This window comes from Hyla sarda, chromosome 2, assembly GCF_029499605.1.
Source record: "Hyla sarda isolate aHylSar1 chromosome 2, aHylSar1.hap1, whole genome shotgun sequence".
NCBI classification, from domain to species: Eukaryota; Metazoa; Chordata; class Amphibia; order Anura; family Hylidae; genus Hyla; species Hyla sarda.
The window spans coordinates 97728111-97734371 of record NC_079190.1 but is presented as its reverse complement, the minus strand read 5'-3'; positions in this window follow the sequence as shown (position 1 = coordinate 97734371).

Here is a 6261-nt window from a genome sequence, read left to right as displayed (position 1 = left end):
GAGGGAGGGGGAATTATGGCACCCCCCCTTCCATCTTAATCTCCTTGTGCCATTATTCCCACCTTCATTTTAATCCTTTTGTGCCATTATTCCCCCCTTCATTTTAATCCTCTTGTGCCATTATTCCCCCCTCCCTCTGATCCCCTTTTGCCATATCGGATAATAATGACACAAGGGGACAAAGATGGAAAGGAGGGGCAGTAGGGATAATGGCAAAAGGAGATCAGAGGGAGGGGGGGAATAATAGCAAAAGGGGTATCGCATTAGTATAAAGGTAAGCACAGGCCATTCCATGCCAATTTACGTGCGAGGGGTACCCACGGATATACTTTCACCCTTTGGGGTACAGTCGTGGAAAAGGTTGAGAACCACTGCTCTAGGACATGTCAAATGTCAGAGGTGCACTTGAGGATTTTTTAATAGAAGTAATTTACAAATCTGTAGCACTTTCTGGCATCAGATTGTGATGTTCCAGTACGGGATATGTATTTCACAGTCCTATGAGCTTGAGTCCCTGCACATCCCCAGGGCTCACCTGCATTGTACCCCTATGATCTATATAGTTGTATATTATGTGTAAAGGACCTTTGATATGGTCACATGGTTATTGATCACATGATAATGGTTGTCACATGTTAAAGTCACATGTTTTGTTACCAAGAGAGCACCAGGTGACCAGATGACCCGCAACTAGCCTATGGGCTCCTTGCTCAGCCCCCCTTTATAAGAGGGGGAGGTACTACAATCTCTCTCATGTGATTCATTCTCTGCTGAGGGCAAGTCCAGTCCAGACATCTCAGAGCCAGTGTCCAGCACATCTGGAGGCCTCAAGCCTAAATTACAGCCACATGTCAGTAAGTCAAGTCATCTCTGTCTGCTGTCACTATATTCAGTTAAGTCAAGTCTATTATAGTTAGCGTGGCTGTCCTAAAGTCTGTCAAAGTAACTGCAAATCCCAGCAAGCTGCGAGGTCCCCTGTGTTACTGGTCACCTCTCTGGGATCCTGGCCTAGCTGTAAAGACTGTACCATCTGTCTACCTAAGTAAAGCTACCGTTAACCCTGACCTGGCCTTGGACTCTTATTTGCCCTGCCTAACTAGGACTAGCGGTGCTACCGTTCGGGTGGTTCTTGGTTAAAACCATGCCCTGGCATCACAAACACTAAGGGGTTAACACCATTTGGCCCTGAGCAACACCATCTGCCCCTACACCGCACATTGTACCCCCGTGGCTCACCACAAAACGTTGGCATCATGAACAGGATACGGGTGTGTGCCTTAGCCATAAAGCCACAAGTCCTCCCTGTCACGATTCGGCTGGCAGGAGGTGGATCCTCTGTGCCAGAGAGGGATTGGCGTGGACCGTGCTAGTGGACCGGTTCTAAGTTACTACTGGTTTTCACCAGAGCTCGCCGCAAAGCGGGATGGTCTTGCAGCGGCGGTAGTAACCAGGTCGTATCCACTAGCAACGGCTCAACCTCTCTGACTGCTGAAGATAGGCGCGGTACAAGGGAGTAGACAAGAGCAAGGTCGGACGTAGCAGAAGGTCGGGGCAGGCAGCAAGGATCGTAGTCAGGGGCAACGGCAGGAGGTCTGGAACACAGGCTAGGAACACACAAGGGAACGCTTTCACTGGCACGATGGCAACAAGATCTGGCGAGGGAGTGCAGGGGAAGTGAGGTATACATAGGGAGTGCACAGGTGAACACACTAATTAGACCAACTGCGCCAATCAGCGGCGCAGTGGCCCTTTAAATCGCAGAGACCCGGCGCGCGCGCGCCCTAGGGAGCGGGGCCGCGCGCGCCGGGACAGGACCGACGGAGAGCGAGTCAGGTACGGGAGCCGGGGTGCGCATCGCGAGCGGGCGCCACCCGCATCGCGAATCGCATCCCGGCTGGGGGCGGTATCGCAGCGCACCCGGTCAGTAGATCTGACCGGGGCGCTGCAGTAGCGAGGATGTTGCGAGCGCTCCGGGGAGGAGCGGGGACCCGGAGCGCTCGGCGTAACAGTACCCCCCCCCCCTTGGGTCTCCCCCTCTTCTTGGAGCCTGAGAACCTGAGGACCAGACTTTTGTCTAGGATGTTGTCCTCAGGTTCCCAGGATCTCTCTTCAGGTCCACAGCCCTCCCAATCAACCAAAAAGAATTTTTTCCCTCTGACCGTCTTGGAGGCCAGTATCTCCTTCAGATGTCAGAAGAACCGGAAACAGGAGTGGGAGAAACAAGTTTGGGAGAGAAACGGTTGATGATGAGTGGTTTAAGGAGAGAGACATGAAAGGCATTGGGAATACGAAGAGAAGGAGGAAGAAGAAGTTTGTAAGAGACAGGATTAATTTGGCACAAGACTTTGAAAGGACCAAGATAGCGTGGTCCCAGTTTGTAACTGGGGACACGAAAGCGGACATATTTAGCGGAGAGCCATACCTTGTCTCCGGGAGCAAAAATGGGGGGAGCTCTTCTTTTCTTATCGGCAAACTTTTTCATGCGAGATGAAGCCTGTAAAAGAGAATTTTGGGTCTCTTTCCATATGGTGGAAAGATCACGAGTCACTTCATCCACAGCGGACAAACCAGAGGGCAAGGGAATAGGGAGGGGGGGAAGAGGGTGACGGCCGTACACCACGAAAAATGGGGATTTAGCAGAAGATTCAGAGACTCTGAAGTTGTACGAGAATTCGGCCCATGGTAGAAGATCTGCCCAGTCATCCTGGCGGGAGGAAACAAAATGCCGTAAATAGTCACCCAGGACCTGGTTAATTCTTTCTACTTGCCCATTGGATTGAGGATGATAAGCAGAAGAGAAGTTTAATTTAATCTTGAGTTGTTTACAGAGAGCCCTCCAGAATTTTGACACGAATTGGACGCCTCTATCCGAGACGATCTGCGTGGGCAAACCGTGAAGACGAAAAATGTGTACAAAAAATTGTTTTGCCAACTGAGGCGCTGAAGGAAGACCAGGAAGAGGAATAAAATGTGCCATCTTGGAAAATCGATCAACGACCACCCAAACAACAGTGTTGCCACGGGATGGGGGTAGTTCTGTAATAAAGTCCATACCAATCAGAGACCAAGGCTGTTCGGGGACAGGCAGAGGATGAAGGAGACCAGCAGGCTTCTGGCGAGGAGTCTTATCCCGGGCACAGACAGTACAGGCCCGCACAAAATCAACAACATCCGTCTCCAGAGTCGGCCACCAATAGAAACGAGAGATGAGTTGCAAGGACTTTTTGATGCCCGCATGGCCTGCGAGGTGGGAGGAGTGACCCCATTTAAGAATCCCGAGACGTTGGCGTGGAGAAACGAAGGTCTTCCCTGGAGGAGTTTGCCTGATGGAGGCTGGAGAAGTGGAGATCAGACAGTCAGGAGGAATGATGTGTTGCGGAGAGACCTCTACTTCCGAGGCATCCGAGGAACGAGAGAGAGCATCGGCCCTAATGTTCTTGTCGGCAGGGCGAAAATGAATTTCAAAGTTAAAACGGGCAAAGAACAACGACCACCTGGCCTGGCGAGGATTCAGCCGTTGGGCAGACTGGAGATAGGAGAGATTCTTGTGATCGGTGTAAATGATAACTGGAAATTTTGATCCCTCCAGCAGATGCCTCCATTCCTCAAGTGCCAATTTAATGGCCAGTAGTTCTCGATCCCCGATGGAGTAGTTCCTCTCCGCCGGAGAGAAGGTCCTAGAAGAAAAACCACAAGTAACAGCATGCCCGGAAGAATTTTTTTGTAGAAGGACCGCTCCAGCTCCCACTGAGGAGGCATCAACCTCCAATAGGAAGGGTTTAGATGGGTCAGGTCTGGAGAGCACGGGAGCAGAAGAAAAGGCAGACTTGAGATGTTTAAATGCGTCTTCCGCTTGGGGAGACCAGGACTTAGGATTGGCATTCTTCTTGGTTAAAGCCACGATAGGAGCCACAATAGTGGAAAAATGTGGAATAAATTGTCTGTAATAATTGGCGAACCCCAAAAAACGTTGGATAGCACAGAGTCCGGAGGGGCGTGGCCAATCTAAGACGGCAGAGAGTTTATCTGGGTCCATTTGTAGTCCCTGGCCAGAGACCAAGTATCCTAGGAAAGGAAGAGATTGACATTCAAACAGACATTTCTCCATTTTGGCATAAAGTTGATTGTCTCGAAGTCTCTGAAGAACCATGCGGACATGCTGGCGATGTTCTTCTAAGTTGGCAGAAAAAATCAGAATATCGTCCAGATACACAACAACACAGGAATATAAGAGATCACGAAAAATTTCATTAACAAAGTCTTGGAAGACGGCAGGGGCGTTGCACAGGCCAAAGGGCATGACCAGATACTCAAAGTGTCCATCTCTGGTGTTAAATGCAGTTTTCCATTCGTCCCCCTCCCTGATGCGGATGAGATTATAAGCACCTCTTAAGTCCAGTTTGGTAAAGATGTGGGCACCTTGAAGGCGATCAAAGAGTTCTGAGATAAGAGGTAGGGGGTAGCGGTTCTTTACCGTGATTTTATTAAGTCCGCGGTAATCAATGCAAGGACGTAGGGAGCCATCTTTTTTGGACACAAAGAAAAATCCAGCTCCGGCAGGAGAGGAGGATTTGCGGATAAACCCCTTTTTTAAATTTTCCTGGATGTATTCAGACATAGCAAGAGTCTCTGGGGCGGACAGAGGATAAATTCTGCCTTGGGGTGGAGTAGTGCCCGGGAGGAGGTCAATAGGACAGTCATAAGGCCTGTGAGGAGGTAAAGTCTCAGCTTGCTTTTTGCAAAATACGTCAGCATAGTCCATATAAGCCTTAGGGAGACCGGTTACAGGGGGAACCACAGGGTCACGGCAGGGAGTACTGGGAACCGGTTTAAGAAAGTCCTTGAAACAAGAAGTACCCCAGCTCTTGATCTCTCCTGTGGACCAATCAAGGGTTGGGGAATGGCGTTGAAGCCACGGTAGTCCAAGGAGAATTTCGGAAGTGCAATTGGGGAGGACCAAAAACTCAATTTTTTCGTGATGAGGTCCGATGCACATTAGGAGGGGCTCCGTGCGGTAACGCACGGTACAGTCCAATCTTTCATTGTTAACACAATTGATGTAGAGGGGTCTGGCGAGACTGGTCACCGGGATGTTGAACCTGTTGATGAGAGAGGCCAAAATAAAATTTCCTGCAGATCCGGAATCCAAGAAGGCCATAGTAGAGAAGGAGAAGGTAGAGGCAGATATCCGCACAGGCACAGTAAGGCGTGGAGAAGCAGAGTTGACATCAAGAACTGTCTCACTTTTGTGCGGAGTCAGCGTACGTCTTTCCAGGCGGGGAGGACGGGTAGGACAATCCTTCAGGAAGTGTTCGGTACCGGCACAGTACAGGCAAAGATTCTCCATGCGGCGTCGTGTCCTCTCTTGAGGTGTCAAGCGAGACCGGTCAACTTGCATAGCCTCCACGGCGGGAGGCACAGGAACGGATTGCAGAGGACCAGAGGAGAGAGGAGCCGGGGAGAAAAAACGCCTCGTGCGAACAAAGTCCATATCCTGGCGGAGCTCCTGACGCCTTTCGGAAAAACGCATGTCAATGCGAGTGGCTAGATGAATGAGTTCATGCAGGTTAGCAGGAATTTCTCGTGCGGCCAGAACATCTTTAATGTTGCTGGATAGGCCTTTTTTAAAGGTCGCGCAGAGGGCCTCATTATTCCAGGATAATTCGGAAGCAAGAGTACGGAATTGGATGGTGTACTCGCCAACGGAAGAATTACCCTGGACCAGGTTCAGCAGGGCAGTCTCAGCAGAAGAGGCTCGGGCAGGTTCCTCAAAGACACTTCGAATTTCCGAGAAGAAGGAGTGTACAGAGGCAGTGACGGGGTCATTGCGGTCCCAGAGCGGTGTGGCCCATGACAGAGCTTTCCCAGACAGAAGGCTGACTACGAAAGCCACCTTAGACCTTTCAGTAGGAAACTGGTCCGACATCATCTCCAAGTGCAGGTAACATTGTGAAAGAAAGCCACGGCAAAACTTAGAGTCCCCATCAAATTTATCCGGCAAGGATAGTCGTAGGCCGGAAGCGGCCACTCGCTGCGGAGGAGGTGCAGGAGCTGGCGGAGGAGATGATTGCTGAAGCTGTGGTAGTAGCTGCTGTAGCATCACGGTCAGTTGAGACAGCTGGTGGCCTTGTTGCGCTATCTGCTGGGCGACCACCGTGGTGAGGTCGGCGATAACTGGCAGTGGAACTTCAGCGGGATCCATGGCCGGATCTACTGTCACGATTCGGCTGGCAGGAGGTGGATCCTCTGTGCCAGAGAGGG